The sequence below is a fragment of the Atractosteus spatula genome, chromosome 10 (genome assembly GCF_055471065.1).
Source record: "Atractosteus spatula isolate fAtrSpa1 chromosome 10, fAtrSpa1.hap1, whole genome shotgun sequence".
NCBI classification, from domain to species: Eukaryota; Metazoa; Chordata; class Actinopteri; order Semionotiformes; family Lepisosteidae; genus Atractosteus; species Atractosteus spatula.
This window is the reverse complement of record NC_142715.1, coordinates 6,124,666-6,142,479: the sequence shown is the minus strand read 5'-3', so window position 1 is coordinate 6,142,479 and position 17,814 is coordinate 6,124,666. Positions and strand designations below refer to the sequence as shown.

Sequence of the window (17,814 nt, the reverse complement as noted above, 5' to 3'; positions counted from 1 at the left end):
TGTGAAGCCAATTTTTGGCATTGCTTACCAGCTTCAAATATGTGAGTTTGGGTGGCTTGGCAGGTTTTATGAGGCGCTTGAGTTCCTCGGTCTTCCATCGTAGGCTGGCGGATGCTCGGTTCTCCCGTCCAATAAAATTGCTGTGTTTTGTAAATGGTGGACTGTTTGGATCATTTTGTAGATGATCCTGGTTCCTTGTTGGAAGGTATCCTGTCTGTTTGACATGTTTGTTGTGTAGGCAGTGTGGATGGTGACCATGGTTGCGTGCGTTGTCAACTCTGGATTGATCCATACTTACCATTTAAATGCCTAAAGCTTCGTTGACACCGTTAGGTTTCCACTGTTAGGCAGCTTTACCTCTGTAGAATCTGTGGCTCCATAGGAAGACAATCTTGCCTTTCTGTGTGTCGCTATGTTTCTGCCTGGGTCTTCTTCAGGCATTGTTCTGGAACACTGTGTCCATGCTGGCCTGTTTTTATCCTGTTTTGTAAGGGGCAGTGTGTTGTAGTTCCTCCTAAGGGGCTAGTTTGTATCCTATGGTCTGTGTTCCTTCTGTACGTTTCTGTATGAGTAGGTGCAGTTTCAGTTGGTGAATGGGTTTCTGCTTTCCCTGGTGGGGATTATGCATGGACCATTAACATCTCAATAGGCAATCAGGGTCTTTTGTTTTCCTCCCTAGTAGGACTGTGCAAGCTGTGCGAGTTTCCATAGCTGATTGGTTTCAGTTATTCTTCTGTTTGTTGCGTGTTAGTATGGTGAAGAGTTCCAGTCCCTGTAGGATCTGGCTAGTTAGGAGAGGGGAACAAAGCTCCTTCTCCCAGATTTTATCCGAGAGGGGACCATCTGGGACAAGGAGAGCACTCTCCTTCCAACGACTAAAACCCTCCTGGTTTTTCTGATGTTCAGGTCTTGTGTAAAGATAGTATTAAGTCTTTTGATCCACTCCCTTTCCTTTTTCTTTCTTTCTATCTCTGTCCAGTTGGGGTTGCTTTCCAGTCCCGTGGTTCCTGATGTACCTGTGTTGTGTCAGCTGGGTTCGGATGGAGTTACCCGTTCCCCCCCACATAGGTCACCCCGCACTTTTTGCACTGGATGCTGTAGATGGCGTTATTGATGTTTTCTGAGAGTGCCCTTTGCAACTGGAAGATTTCTTTAGTTTCTTTGTTTTGGATCATTGTTTTCTGTTATGAAATGTTTGGCTCTTGGTGTATATGATCTGTTGTGTACAGGTTTTAGCTTGCTTTGGACTAATTAATGCTGAAGGTTTTTGTTTTTTTCTGTGTGCAGATATGATTTTGTGCTCCCTCAGTATGTTTGTGTTTTCTAATATCATGGTTTTTGGTTGGTTTTTATGCTGAGTTGAGAATATGATATGTTGAGGGGTATTTTTCTGTCATCTGGAGTTTTTCTATTTAGAAATGTTTGTGCCACATTTTTGAGGAAACTTTGTGTGTATCTTCTCTGGCATAAAGCTTGGAAGAGTGTGTATTTGGCTTCCTCAAAGTCTTGTTGTTGTGTACAGATTTTGTGGAAGTGTAGGAGTTGTGATTTAACCAGTCCTTTTAAAGTATGTTTTGGGTGGAAGCTATCCTTGTGCAGTAAGCCGTGTGAATGTGTCTTTGAAAAATACCTTGATGTCCAGTTTGTCTGTGTTGTTGAAGGAAGAAACCTTGTATGTGGTGGTGTCTAGGAAGTCTATCAGGCTACCATGCTTGGTGTATTTGAGTTTAATGGACCTGTGGTGTGTGTTGAGGCTGTTAATGATTTCTTGTAAGGCTTGATATGTGCTGCCTATATGTTTATTTTTTATATCTTTGCCCTGGGATGGACTGGTGTCCTTTCCAAGGTGTAGCCTGCCATGTGTCTATTTCTTGCCACGTTTTAAAGTGGAGTTACAATCTTACTATTTTTTCAGTTTTAAATTGACATTTACAAATGTATATTGAAGCAGCTACCCACCTGAACTAAACTATGTCAGCATGTGTAGTCTGCAAAGGAACAAGTAATAGGTTTATTCCATACTGAAAAGAGAAGAGAGAAAACTCAATGTTTCGGCTGTGAAGCCTTCTTCAGGTGTGAGAAAGACAGGGCAGATTACAAAGATTAAATAGCACAGAAGAACAAAAGCTGGGAGAGGGGAGGAGGCAGGAGCAGCAGAGAGGCCACTCAGGAAGTGCAAAATGGAGAGAGGTGAAGAAAGGTGTGAAGTCAAAACCTGCAAGAGAATAGAGAAGATTACTTTAAAATAAATCAGTCATTGAGAGATCCTGGCTATTTGAGGTGAAAAGAAAAACTATGGGCTTGGAGAAATCTTTAACCTTCCCAGCCCTAATATGTTCTCTGAAGTGTTCTCCTAGTCTCCTTTCGGTTTCCCAAATGTAGATAGCTGGGCATTTTTTGCAAGAGATACAGTAAATGAGATAGAGGATGTTGTCAGGGTTATCCGGAATTGTCCTGTGATGCCCTGAATGTCGGTAGATATGTATTTGCAAGTGATGCAGCGAGTGCTATTGCAGGGGAAGATGCTGAGTGCGAGGGAGCTGTGAACAAAACGCTTATGTGGTGGTCAGCGATAAGAGATGATTGGGCGGTCGGAAAAAAGAGTACCAATGGAGGGATCGTCCTGTAAAATGTAGTCATTGTTAATGATGGTCCTGGAGATAGAAATTGGGTTAGGGTGGTAGGGAAGCACCGAGGGAATGCAGTTGTGAGACTGGGAGTTCCTGATTGAGTTGATGATCCGAGGGCTGTTTTTGGCCCGGGAGTAGAATAAAGCGACACCTTTCATCAAACTTTTTGACAGGTACCACGCCCCTTTTTTCAGCCAATGGGAGGCCGCCATGGGCAGATGTCCTGCCCCCTTATCGGCCAATGGTGTAATGTTATGGGTGGATGTCCCGCCCTCTCCAGAGCCAATGGTGTGTCATAATGAGTGTTGTTGTTCCGCCTTCCACCCCGAGCAGCCCCAGGCCTCAGGGTCCAAATGCCCACCACCGCATCCCCTTCGATTTATAAATAAGTGTGTGAAAGCGCGTATTAGCGATGAGGGATGGAAGGTGATCATGTCTGCTGCAGGTTTGAATGCAATCTATTATAACCCTAGGGAATCGGCGGTGTGGGAAGTCTGGTGAGGGCCGCGAGTTTCCGGGATGCGAGCACACGCACACACACACACACTGACTGACTGACTGACTGACTGAGTAAAGTGTCACAGAGAGAACTCGCAGGACAAATAGCATGTGAAATGTGAACCACTTTATTTCATCAGTAGGTTTTAAATTACAGAAACATCCCAGTATACACTTTTAAACTTTTCACACACATTACAGACTACTGCTTGCAATCGCCAATTAAATGTTGGTGCAGAAAATTAGTTGTAGCTATCGCCCCAACATTGTTCAGAAACTCAGCATCATCTGAAAAAGCATTCATAACGCCCTTTCTCTCGCCATTTCTATAGCCGTGAACACGGAACTGGGCGACCCTAACAGAGCAAATAAATTAGCCTGAGTGATCAGAGGGACGGTGTTACCACAGGTTCTATGTAAAATACGTTGTATTTTGGAATACACACCGCTGAATCCGCCAGGCTTCAGTTTCTGATCTGAAAACATCAGAATCGCAGTAATTTCACTCATGTTCTTTACATGCACATCTATCTCTTTAACAAATTCAAGGACATTAGCATTCAGTTAATTGATTTTCATTTCAAGCTTTGCAGAAAGAAGAGTGTAAAGCACTTTTTGTAAGAATTCTTACGTATACATTCGAAATTTTTCATTCTTCTCACGATGGCACACCTGTGTCTGTAAAACAGAGTGAGTTTTCACATTGCGAGTATTTCACAGCCCTGGTTTTACATAGATCTTTTTTCTTTTCTGTAAAAATAAGTATAAATAAGTATAAAATAAGTTTTGTAATGCACCAAAAGTCACGTGTAGTATTTTTCCATCTACCTTTACAAGTAAGGAGCGTACATACTCATATGGCGAGCGGTCGTCAATTATTTTTCTCAGCAAGTGCTTTATACTCCGCTCAGTATCATCTGTAAAAGTATAGGCACCCAGGCCACTGGCGATGTACAGAACAGCCGATAAAATTCGGGCTAAACTGAGACACTTATAAATTTCTAATGCGGCAAACAGCACATCTTTGTACTGTAACATGACCAGGGGAAGGGTCATTCATAACAGGTATTTTCGGAATGACCTACTTAAAATACTAGATATGGACCTTAGCAAAATGGCTGCCAAAAAGAATCAGCTGACCGGTAAATGGAAAGGGTCTACCCTGAGAAACAATGAGACACAGCTGAGCCGCATCAGGAACCGAAATATAAGTGCCCCGGAGGCAGTGAACAGGGCGGAAGCCGATAAGGTGAATGCGGTTTGGAGGAAAAGAGAGGAAAGAGGTGTATGTTAAAGATCGGGCTAAAGAATAACGGACTACTGAAAGGAGAAAAGGTTTATGGTTTTTGGATTACAGACACTGGATAAGGATACATCACGGATTGGCTTTATTACGGACTTTTGGAACTCAGATCGGATCAGGATTAAGGGAACGGATTACGGACTGTATTTGGAAGACAGTTGGAGGAAGAAAAGCCACGAAACTCAGGAAAGAAAAGTGTGGTGTGAGTACTACTTTCATTTACATAAACTTTCCCCCGGAGACACCACAGTACCCATCCGCGCACCCGACAACTAGGCATGTGTGACCCCGTTGACCTGGATGATTAATCAAACGGGCTGCGCATTCATCAACCACAACCCCCTTTAAACAATGGTTGAAGGTGCAACATACCACCGACTTTACAATCTGATCCATAGCATCGGGCTCATTAGAGCCATCGTTAGCTAAACTAGGTTGAACATCATCATTAATCACATTTTGGCGAACACACATGAACAGACACGAAACATTCAAGCTTGATGGTAGTTTGAAGATTGATGCGTCGACCTCTTCATTATTCTATTAAAGGAAAAAAGAAAAGGAAGGCTTAACAAAATAAATAGGCATGCTTTTTACCTAAAATATTTACAATTGTAATGCCTCTTTTGTGTTAGAGTTTTTCGTTTGCTTCGAACTTGCTGTGGTTTAATATTTACCATTTGTAGCAACTCTTCATCAGTCGTTGACGGATCCCCAACACCTGAATCACCGTCAGAGTTCACATGACAGCCACTGTCACACACCACTGAGTGCTGGGTCAGCTTTTGCTAAAAAGAAGACAAAGTGTTGAAAACGAAATACGCTAAACGCAGATTGAAACGACAATTCCACTATCAGAAAAAATATTTTAGCAACCTACTTCTTCAGTTTGCATAGCAGAGGAATCCGATGATTCACTACTCAAAGAAGCCATCTTCGCAGCAGTCAAACTTTCAGCCTTTCACTTCAAAACCGGCAAGTCGGCTAATTTAAGCATAAACTCCAAATTTGTAACCATGCCTACATAGCTCAAGACATTTTTCAAATGGTTGTGATGTTTTAGAACGCCCCACCATATCCCCCCGCCCCAAAATCAAACGTGTTTTATCGAGAGTGAAAAGTAATCACGTTGAATTAAAATATGTAAGCTTATTTCAATGACAAATTCTCAACAACTTTTCAAAAGTTTGAAATGATTTTCCACGTACCGTGAACGTAAAGTCTTTAAACCTTAAAAATATTAACATGCAACCCAAGCCTCAAATGATGTGTGTTTCTCTAGAAAAGAAATTACATTGAATCAAAAAATGTAAAACTTATTTTATCTTTTGAGAAGAGCGTTGTAGGGCGGGTGTTTATATTTTAGTGGATAGGTCATAAAAGTGTTAAAATAATTGAATAAGACACATTTAGCAGCCATAACTTATAACTTATAAGCACGAGCAAAAATTGATATTTATAACGCTTATAGATTTTAATAATATAACAGACTTTACTAAAATGTTTACTTTTAAAATAAATATTACATCACAACATGTCCACACCCAGGCACCTGCCGTTAAAGGTTATGGGATGTAGAGATACAGTATATAAGGTTCATGATGAGAATAAAAAACGCTCATGCTAATACACAAGCACCCGTGTCTCGCCAAAGCTGACAAATAAACAGACGGACAAGCCGCACTGCACGTGTGAACAGGGGAATGAGCAAGCGAGCGGGGATAGGGTGCCTCCTGCAATTAAAGGCTTACAGCACCTGGTATTCCCAGGCAGTCTCCCATCTAAATACTAACCAGGCCCATCCCTGCTTAGCTTCCGAGATCAGACAAGATCAGGCGTGCTCAAGGGGGTGTGGCCGTAAGCAAGAACAGGGCTCACTGGCACCCTTCTTATAAAGAGGACAGCTCCGTCACCTCTTTTACGACGCTGCTTTTTTTCCCTTGCGTTTTTCTCTTCTTCCCACATTCTCTCTCTTCACTGCGTTCGTACCCACTCTATTTCACTTCAGCCTTTCACTCTTGCTTCCTTCCAATGAGGACGGAGCTGCGGGAGAAAGGGCGCTATAGAGGATCGCTGTGGAGAGCTGCTGCTGTGCTTTGTCATCTGAGCCCTGTTGTAAACGATCTCAATACAATTCTGAAAAACACGACTCCCAGAACGCCAGCCGAACAAGTCTCCACAGCCGAAGCGCTGTGTCTCTTTTCAGCTGAAGATAAACCTTTCCTCGTTCCTTTGCGGACTTGTAAAACTGTTCATGATCAGAATAAAAAACGCTCACGGTAATACACAAGCACCCGTGTCTCGCCAAAACTGACAAATAAACAGACGGAAAAGCCACGCTGCACGTGTGAACAGGGGAATGAGCGAGCGAGCGGTGATAGTGCGCCTCCTGCGCTTAAAAGCTTACAGCACCTGGAATTCCCAGGCAGTCTCCTATCCAAGTACTAACCAGGCCCGTCCCTACTTAGCTTCCAAGATCAGACGAAATCAGGCATGCTCAAGGGGCTGTGGCCGTAAGGAAGAGCAGGGCTCACTGGCACCCTTCTTATAGAGAGGACAGCTCCGTCACCTCTTTTACGATGCTGCTTTTTTTCCCTTGCGTTTTTCTCTTCTTCCCACGTTCTCTCTCTTCACTGCCTTCGTCCCCGCTCTATTTCACTTCAGTCTTTCACTTGTAGCGGCAATGCTTGTTAATAAGATAGAATTAAGTGTTGCTGTGCTTTTCCAAATGAGGCACCATCTCTCTCTTCATCTCTGTGGTGCAGCCACAGAGAAATTATTCATGCAGGCTGATTTAAAGATGTTTTCTTTTGATAAGGGACAGCTCCCAAACGGGGTTGCACTTAGCTAAGCCTGGCTATCATGATCAATGGTCATCCATTGGTGCCTATTTGTCTAGGGAGTGCCAGATGGACATCTGGACTGCATCCCTAAGTGTCAGGAGTAAGTGACTCATATCTCACCTTGATCAACCAATCAGGGACTGGTAGGGCCGAGTAACCCACGTGGGACTCTGATGCCCATGGAACTTTCAGCCAATGAACGAGCTGGAGATCCTCCAGGTAAAAACAGGAACACAGATGGCCTGAGAGACTATTTCGTGGACTTTTCTAAAGGGAATTCAAAGGAGAATTCCAGGGCAGGACAGCCCATGAGCAAAAGGCTCCCAAGGGCAGGACATTCTCGCAGCGCGCCTCCTGACCATCCTGAGACTCAGCCCGGACAACCACGGAACGGCCAGTGTGTCCGAGTGCCAGAACTTTCCTTTGTTCTAAGAGTCTAGAGCGGAGGTTGCCAGAGAGTAACCAGAGGATCCACCCGAGGTTAGCACCAGCAGCAAGCCTCGTGAACAGGTCGGAACTGTGGACAGCTGAATCACTATTCAGAACTAGCGCTTCATCAGGAACGAACCGGTCCTCTTCCTGACTTGCTGGGACCCACAGTCATCTTTTCTCCTGTGCACAAACTTTGCTAGTTAAAGCCAACACTAACTAGCCGGTCAGTGAGCATCTGCAGTGAGCATCTGCAGCGCACCGTCGCAAGAAGCACAGCACAGCCTGGCACGGAGCCAGAGAGCCCGCAGGAGATCTGAATCCCCAGAGATTGGATGAGTATTCAACTTCAATACATTATAGCTTGAGAATTCAATTGTTATCCCAACCATTTTATGTATTAATAAATGTATCCTCGTGTATTAGTACCCGTGTGTGTGTGCGTTGTTTGAGTTATATCGCATGGTTGGATTCTAAGGCCATCAAAAGAATCATTTTGTGATTTACGGCTACAATTAATAAATGTCCCCGTAAATGCCCAAACCCTACAGAACTGGTGCCTTCAGAGAGCACACTACATTTATTGGCATCCCTGGACTCATTTCAGTCATACCTGGGCTGTGGTTAGACTGAAATGAGTCAACCAAGCAGAATAATTCAATATAAAACGCCGCGGGTTTCATACGCGACAATACAGTGTGCTGAAAGCCGAAAGGAAAAAAGTTCCCCTTGCTCTTTAAGCAGTGCTTGATTGTTTTGTGATCTTTTGCGATCTACCGGGTTGATTGCATACTTGATCTTGTGGTTTTCTGTGGTAGAACTGTGATTTCGTACTTAAAAGTAATACTCTTTAAGTTTAACGATGGTTGCTAAAAGGTCTGAATTCGAGTCGCTATTAAGCACTCTCTCTAGCAGCGACAGGTCTGACCACGATCTCCGTCATATCTCCGTCAGCGGAGAAGCTAGGAGAATAAACCTCCATTCTCTGAGAGAGCTAGCGAAGGACATGGAGAGATTTGACCCTGCAGTGTCAGAGAATAATATCGAGAGTTATATTCAAGACCTCAGGTATACCCTGCAGTACCTGCCAAACGCCACAGAACAGGAGAAAGTGTTTCTGGTCAAGAAAACTAGCAGCAGAGCTGTACATGAGTGGATGGCTAGGCAGATGAAGAAAGTCTGTGATGACTTTGAAGAGCTGTGTCAAGCACTTATCGAAGAATACAGTGCGTTTATTGACCCGACTGCCGCGATAGCCGCCGCCCTTAACATTAAGCACGATAGAGCAGAGTCCCCTCGCGAATATTACGAGAGACTTAGACGAACTTATTTTGCAGGGTGAAATGATGAGGGTTGTGAAGAGAACACACATTTCAAGGGTTTATTCATTGCGAATCTCCACCCGTCAGTCAGAAAGATGATCTTAATGCATACAGATGCACAGACCATGAAAATGACTGATATTAAGAGATTCGTGCAGAAAGCCTGGGAGTATGATGTCCAAAGTCGCTCTGAGCAAAAAGCTGTTAAAGCGACTGTGTTCGCCGTCAGAGCCAGCAGGGTTAATTCCCCCCTGCTCGAAGGAGCACAGGCTCCTGAGCTGGCTAAGCCCCGTTCCAAAGCAGGCACACAGGACCGCACCCAGCGTCCTAAGTGCCATGAGAACACCGGGGGAGGGAAAGGGCTAGATAAAGCTGAACAAAAGGATTCAGTAGCCGCCCGCCTTGCCAGGCTTGAACAAGTTTTATTAGGACAGAGACAACCGCTCCCCAAGGCTGCTGGAAGCGTGAATGAGCTGATACTCTCCACTGGAGGAGGCGGAGACCCGCCCCCTCTCCCTCCCTCAGTCTATCTGATTGAGCGGAAGGGTTCCTGCCTGGATGAGGTCAGCCACTCCCAAGCGAGTGCTGACTCCACCCCTGAAGTCACAGAGCAGGCAGTAAAACAGAGAGGAAAAGCAGGAAGCTTTTACCTCAAGGCTGCCATGGGAGATGTCTTACACAGTGAGACATTGATTGACACTGAGGTTGAAAGGTGTTTGATGTCATACAGCAAGCTCAAACGGGTAGAAAAAGAAAAGGGCATGCGACTCAGAGAGGAACCTTTGGTGGATCACCAGAAAGGCAAGGTGTGAAAACAGGTGAAGGCTCCTAAGCCTTCTGTACAGAAAGAAAGGGGCGCCAAGAGGCAGACTGTGCTCACACAGTGCCCACCGAACACAGAAGCCTATGTGGAGATTCCTTCTGTTCCCTCTGGACAAGAAATAAAAATATTTTCTTGTTCCCCGGATATACAGGGAAGTCATGTCCCGGCTGAGGTCACAGCAGCCTCCATGCCACAGGAGCGGTGCTCCAAGCAGCCGCCTGATCCACCAGGTAAAGCACACCCCTTTTACATCCCTAAAGAGGAGCAGATCTCCCCACTTGGCGATGAAAAGGAGCTTTCCCTGTGCACCCTGGCACCCAAGAGGGGTCAGGACCACCACCCTGCAGTGGTGGAAGGGATCCAGATGGCAGGAGAGCAGGTTGGTGATGTAGCCCTCACCCTTAGCCCTGAGAGGTCCTCTATTAGTGAGGATCTGCTTGAGCAGCTGTCACAGGGCCACCGCCAGGTGCCCCTGGTGCAACATTCACAGGTTAGACAGGAGGTCCAGCTGGACGCTGAGACTACTGCGCTGTGGACACACCTGATCCCAGATGCTGATTCTCTCTGCTGTGACCCAGGGAACCTGCATTCAGGTAACATTATTTCTCACAACTACCAGGTAGTGAGTGAGACTGATCTGATCGTTCCTGCCTCAACGGCAGGGTTGCCAACACACCCAGTCCCCCAGAAGGGACAGGGAATGAAAGCCGAGCCGGTTTTCTTACAGCCACCAGCTCAGTCTGTCAGTCTGAGTCTGACCAACAGTGGTTCAGCCAGACTGGAGCTGGATGGTCAAGCCACCCGCCTGCCAGTGCAGGACATCACAAAGAGGGATGTCAGAATCCCTGCCTGCACTGACATGGGCCTGGTGAGTGATAGTGAGTTCAAAGACTGTGAACTAGCTATCCCAGTGCTGGGGCAGCTCCCTGAACCCCTAGCGAGGGAAGGGGGGAGCGAGCAGGTGTCCTACACCCACGCCCAGCGAACGATTGTAAACATGCCAATAGAGGGATTCCTTAATCAGGAAGTGTGCAGGGTGGACCGGAACAGTGAGAATGGGGTAACAATCCCAGATCACTCAGGTGCTCCAGATGACCACTCAGCCGAGGGTCAGGCATGCTCCACCGCTGCACCACCCCCTGCTGGGTTCCTAGAGCACAGGCATGAACAAATTGAAAAAGCAGATGTCCTGGAAAAGGAGGAGCAGCATCAACAGCTGTGTCAGATCTCCCCAGATTTCCAGGATGTTGGTGCCCAAGATGCCACAGGGCATACTGAGAAAGACACCATGTACACACTGCACCAGCTTAGAAAGGCGACAGTCACTCAGAAGGAGATGACTGGGATAAGCCACCCGAAAAGACTTTTGGGAGGACTGATTGCTGCCGCCACTGTTGTGCGTTTGATATTTCTGGTAGGTTTGTGTGCTACTGGCACTCTATTACCCTGACTGCCCCAAGAAGGCAGGTGTCAGAGATGCCAGACGGTAGTGACAGACTGTATCAACAGCAGCAAAAATTGGAAAGCTTAGGGAAAACCCTACAGGCAACTTTCTATGCAACAGGGTTAAACCTTATTCCCCAACCAGTGGACATGATTGTTGGTGTTATACAGTGGGTTTATGCCTGTGTGCAACAGGCCAGAATGTTGACACAAGGCCTGTTAAGGGAGCTTAGTGCCACTGTAGCCAGCCTAACCATGGCACAATTCCCAAACCCACTTGATTCCACTCTTCTTAGTAGAGGAGTATGTGACATTAACCCCATCGCTCATAGCTCACCCAGAAGGCAATCCAAGATTGAATTCGGTTCCAAATCTTGAGATGGGTATGGCTACCAAAGCTATCCATTGGCTGTGTCTAACCGATCCATCAATGAAGGGTGTAAAGCTACTAACGGGCCGAGGGAGGTTAATGAACCCCACGGAGAGCAGGTGGGAAGTAAATGGCTGGTCAGCACACCGCATTTAACTGACACTGTGACTTGTGACAGGTATGATACAGCTACCACAATGCAGCTACCTAATCAAAACAGTTTCCTGCAAGTTCCCGAGGAGGCCATACTACAGCTTGGTGACTTAACACTGTACGTTCTGGAACCAGACAACATAAGACCAAACTTGAGGTCGTGGATGCTTTCAGGTGCCACGCTATTGAATTGGATAGAAATCCAAGAAACAGTAACCCCTGAAGAGGTACAGGTAGTTGAGTTTGCTTTAATGGAACAAACCTCCAAACCACCCTAGCAGGTGCCCAACACAGGTGTCGTGGTTTATCGGGGGGCTGGGAACAGGAACTGTTGTTATTGTAACACTACTGCCGGGAAGCTGGATCATGACTGACAGTGTACTCTGAATGCTGTACTCTCACATCAAGATGTACTCTGGGTAGCATGAATGAGTCAAAGGTAGCATGTCAAAAGAAACGAAGTGACTTCTCCCCAAATATCTGCCTACAGAGGTATCAGATATTGACAGTGAACTTCCTGATGTGTAATGCCTAGACTGAGACGATGTCTCCTACTTGTTTATACATACTCCAGATGTTGTTCATCATGTTTGTATCCAATGCTGGTTCCGGTATGAATTCTCGAGGAGTAATGTGGACATTTAAGGTTAATGTTCTAATGACAAGGGACATCACTTAACTCTGTTTTGTTTTGAAGGCAACAATGCCTCAGGACCTCGTGACCTTCAAAAAGGGGGGATATGTAGCGGTGAGGCTTATTAATAAGGCAGAATTAAGTGTTGCTGTGCTTTCCCAGATGAGGCCTCATCTCTCCCTTCATCTCTGTGGTGCAGCCACAGAGAAGCTATTCATGCAGGCTGATTTAAAGATGTTTTCTTTTGATAAGGGACAGCTCCCAAATGAGGATGCGCTTAGCTAAGCCTGGCTATCATGATCAATGGTCATCCATTGGCGCCCATCTGTCTAGAGAGTGCCAGATGGACATCTGGACTGCATTCCTAAGTGTCAGGAGTAAGTGACTCATATCTCACCTTGATCAACCAATCAGGGACTGGTAGGGCCGAGTAACCCACGTGGGACTCTGATGCCCATGGAACTTTCAGCCAATGAATGAGCTGAAGTTCCTAGAGGTAAAAACAGGCAACACAGAGCTCCAGGAGAATTCTGTGGACTTTTCTAAAGGGAATTCAAAGGAGAATTCCAGGGCAGGACGGCCCAGGAGCAGAAGGCTCCCAAGGGCAGGACATTCTCGCAGCGCGCCTCCTGACCATCCTGAGACTCAGCCCGGACAACCACGGAACGGCCAGTGTGTCCGAGTGCCAGAACTTTCCTTTGTTCTAAGAGTCGAGAGCGGAGGTTGCCAGAGAGTAACCAGAGGATCCACCCGAGGTTAGCATCAGCAGCAAGCCTCATGAACAGGTCGGAACTGTGGACAGCTGAATCACTATTCAGAACTAGCGCTTCATCAGGAATGAACTGGTCTTCTTCCTAACCTGCTGGGACCCAAAGTCATCTGTTCTCCTGTGCACAAACTTTGCTAGTTTAAGCAAACACTAACTAGCCGGTCAGTGAGCATCAGCAGCGCACCGTCGCAAGCTGCACAGCACAGCCTGGCACGGAACCAGAGAGCCTGCAGGAGATCTGAATCCCCAGAGATTGGATGAGTATTCAACTTCAATGCATTACAGCTCGAGAATTCAATTGTTATCCCAACCAGTTGATATCAATTTAATTCCTAAGAGTTATGTACTTGTTTTGAGTATCTAATGTAGAAGTTGTAACCAAGTTCAATTACGAAACGGTCTAAATGAATGATATACTGAACGTATGTCCTCTTGATATATGTAACACTTCATAACTGATTGAATATATATCTTTTGTATTCTGATAACCCTCTCGATAAGATCTGTTAGGTTAACATGCATATTCTATGTATTAATAAATGTATCCTCGTGTATTAGTTCCTGTGTGTGTGTGCGTTGTTTGAGTTATATCGCATGGTTGGATTCTAAAGCCATCAAAAGAATCATTTTGTGATTTACGGCTACAATTAATAATTGTCCCCGTAAATGCCCAAACCCTACAGAACTGGTGCCTTCAGAGAGCACACTACACTCCGGTGTTTGATCGGTGTGTGGCAGGCGCATGTCGCGAGCTTGTGTAGTGATCTGCCGGTCTGGTGTTATGCAAATGAGGCCGAATTGCGTCCCGGGACATGCTGCGAATGCGTAATGGCGACTGCACATGTGTTGGAAACGGTGCGCTTGTTTTCTCGTTTTGCCCACACTTTTGAGTGGTAGTGTGGCGTGTGAGTGTGCGGAAGAGCGGGCACAGCAGGAGGCGGTGGCGTGCAGGGCGAAAGAGCTGGCCTAGGCTGCGAGATTTGTGCTGTGGGTGCGGGCCGCTTGCAGGGGCTTGTACAACTCATACTTACCTGGTAGGGGAGATACCTTGATCAAGAAGGAGGTTCACCCAGGGCGAGGCTCGACCATTGCACTCCGGCTGTGCTGACCCCTGCGAATTCCCCAAATGTAGGAATCTTTTTTTGGGACTGCTTAATTTTTGGTAGTGGGGGATTGCGTTCGCGCTTTCCCCCGATGTGCTTGGTCTAATATCAGATACAGAAGAGTTACAACACCACAAATTACGTGCTTGCGATAGGGTCCCAATTCGAAAGGAGTCGATGACGCTGCTATTTCTCTGTTTTTTTTTAGTTATAGGTCCAGAGAAGCAAGTCAAGCTGGTTACACTACTCCTTCCGGACATTCATTCCCTTTTCAAAGTGAGTCTTTTTTGCTGTAGTCTGCATTATTTAGGATGATTATCGAGGTTACTCTTTATTTGGTCATGGGGGGCCTCAGTACTGTATGCTAATTCTAAAGACTGTTTCACCATTTTCTGATTGCTAGGTTCTGTACCAGTGCAGACATGTCAAATAGTGAATGGCTGTACCTTTATTGCATCTGTGCTCAATGAATGAAATCAGTAATAAGTGAATATATGTATAGCTATACGAAATACAAGTGGTTTATTGACTGATCTTCATTTGCACATGTAGAGGCAGCTTCGATATTCGTTTTACAAACAGCTTTTTTTATATGTATGAGTCACACACATGCCATAGCAACAAAACATCTCTAGAGATGAGGTTATAGATCACTTTTCTTGGAAGTGTTAAATATCCATTGAAATGGAAATCTAATTTCCGAAGCATCCAAAGTATGGGAGCCTCCTGGGAATCCTTATGAAGAATCTAACTTTTAAACATTTTAAGAATAAAAAGGAGGGAATTGAACTGGAAATCTAATAAGTAAATTGATTCTTAAAATGTAGAGAGCTTTAGGAAAATATATAACAAGAATGTAACTGCTGTGCTACGTGCAGATTTTTAGAAGACAGTACATCAACAAAGTACACACTGTCTAGGTTACTTTTAGAAGACAGTGTATCAAAACAGTATGTACTGTCTGGGTCATTAGATTAGCTGAAGGTAACTGATAAGCTTTACAAAAAATATATTGGTGCTTCTTTTTTTCGTTTTTATGATGTAATCTGTTTTTGTCCTAAGGAAAGGGGAAGTATTAGAAATGACAAAATGCTGAACTTTACCTTACACTGCAACATCTTATAAAAATCCTGTACTGCTTGTAATGAGTTGAGTCTCTGATGTACTTTGCAGAGTGGCAACAGGGCTCCCAATATTGCAAAATTGAAATAAAGACCTTACTCAGGTGAGAACTCTCTCTTGTGGCTTCCTTGATAGTTATATTTCAATGACAATTTGGGGGCTCGAACGGGATCACAAACCTGAGCGCGGACGGCTGCTGAAATTTCATCCGGACCTGGACAATTTTAGGAAATTGGACGAACCTTGGGGGATAAACTTTTTATCCTTCCAGAGACGCATCTGGAGAATTCACAGCAGTCTGACATCAGTAAGTGATCTTTTTGTTGCAGAGAAATGGGAGGCTGGTGAGGGTGTTCTCACGCGGGTTTGATGAGTCTGGGACTCATATAAAGAACTTATCTTAACACAGACGTGTGGCTTTTGAACCAAAAATTACCATGAACTGGTAATAGGTGTAAGGGAACTTGCACATAATTTATATATGATAATTAGGGGGCCATAACTATGAAGGATCTTTGTAAGTGGTCAGAATGGACAGGGGAAAGTGGAATTAGGAAAAGAAGTTTCCTGAAGTTGAGATGACAGGGATAAAATAGAAATGTTAAGGGAAAACTTAGACGAGAATGAGAAGAAAGGAAATAAAGTGAATTGGAAACTTATGTCAGGGAAAGAGGAATCACAGAAATGATGTGAAGCTTCAAAAAAGACTAGTTTGGAAACTAAAGAACAGCAAGCTGCAGCTAAAGTCATTGCCATGCGTACTAAAAAGAAAAAGTCTCCACCAAAATTAGAAAGCGGTCCGGAGCCAAAGCCTTTTTACTTGTTCGTGAAATGCCAATGTGCACTTTTACAGGTCCAGAAGGAACTCCAGCATATGTACATTGACCTTGGTCTCCTAGTGAGTTATCTCCTATCTCCTAGTGAGAGTCAAGTCTTTTCCTAAATTGCCTGATGATCGTAAAGAATTTAAAAGAAAGGTAAGCCTTGTTCTTGATTGTCTTAAGCCTAATTACAGTGACATAACCTTGTTGCTAGATCATATTGTTCCTAAAGGTTTACAACGTCCTCTAAAAAGGAGGAGGCAGATTGGCGGATACATGACCCAAAAGTATCCATCTAAATTAAACCACACGGACATGGAGAGGAAAAGTTAGGCGGCCGCTTCTAAAAAGAGGTAAGGACTCCTCTTTTCTAAAAAGTTGCTTGTCCTCTCCATGTTGCTGTGGTGGGTTCAGGGTTTTTCTGAAGCTGAAGCGAGTCCAACAGAAAAATGAGTTTATGGTGTATGTGTTTGTAGATGCCTGTTTTGTGAAGGTGGGGTAGAAAAAGAGGGATTGCTGAAGGAATAGCGTCTCGCACTGCCCGTGCAAAAAAATCCAGGTGTTGCATCCTGGTACACGACTGCAGTACGGCTGAAGGTAGTAACTAGAACTGTACTCGCAGAAGAGCCGAAAATGGTAACTCGATTCAACTGTGTGTTTAAAGCCAGGATTTGGAACCTGGTCCGTGTTCCCGTATTGTGATAGTTCGTCAGTTTGTCTCGACTGGGGGATTCCGCGGGGCGCGTGGGAGACGTGAAAATGGTTTGCTGTGAAGGAAAAAAAATTAGATTAATGCAAAGTGAAACTTAAAAAGAAATATAGACTGTCAGACGGAATTTAGGCTGAACAGGAATGTAGAAAAGTGTATGAACATTGGGATAAAAGTAAACAGATAAGGGTTTTATTTTAGAGGAATATTTGAGAATTCAACAGAATATCATAGATGAGACGCAAAAATCCCTGACGGAAAAGCTAAAAGCAATGGCTGAACAAAATGAAGTTATATATGCAGAAAAAGAAAAAGCAAAAGAAGAAATAGAACGCCTTAAGAGAGAATCTGGGAGAAGGGTGGGAATTAGAGTGGAAATTTTTGAAAGAGCATTACCCACCGAAAACTGATTGGAAAAAAGTAACAGCATGTCAGCAAAGGAAAGTGAGGATGTTTCAGATTTTACAGAAAGGTTTATAACTCTATGGATAGTATACTTGGGGTTAGCTGATGAAAAGGAAGTGAATGAAGATACTTCCACAGTAATAAAACAAATTTACTTGAGTGGGTTAAAACCTGATGTTGCCAAGAATGTACAACTGTGCTTTCCTGATATTACGGAGAGCGGAGACAGATTTGATTTAATAACTCGCGAAGCATGCATGCAGAAGTGCGAGCACTGCAAATGGGAGGTAAAAAGACTCCCAAGGAGGAGAGAAAGGAGCCGCCAGTTTGTCGCAATTATTGTGCGACTTTAATACTATACCAAGATATAAGACCCCTTCAAGAAAACAATGAGGACTGGGATAAATCTCCTGATTGGGCATATTCAGAAGGGGGGT

General features: G+C 44.7%; 1 non-coding gene and 2 pseudogenes across 1 annotated transcript; 1 reads left to right on the top strand and 2 right to left on the bottom strand.

Moving 5' to 3' along the window:
- Nucleotides 1-6,175: 6,175 nt before the first annotated feature.
- On the bottom strand, nt 6,176-6,294 carry LOC148824614 (5S ribosomal RNA; annotated as a pseudogene).
- Nucleotides 6,295-6,831: 537 nt separating this feature from the next.
- On the bottom strand, nt 6,832-6,950 carry LOC148824613 (5S ribosomal RNA; annotated as a pseudogene).
- A 7,290-nt stretch (nt 6,951-14,240) lies between these two features.
- On the top strand, nt 14,241-14,411 carry LOC148824612 (U1 spliceosomal RNA). Its single transcript, XR_016092005.1, has one exon. It is a non-coding gene; the product is annotated as a U1 spliceosomal RNA (small nuclear RNA).
- The last annotated feature ends 3,403 nt before the right edge of the window (nt 14,412-17,814 follow it).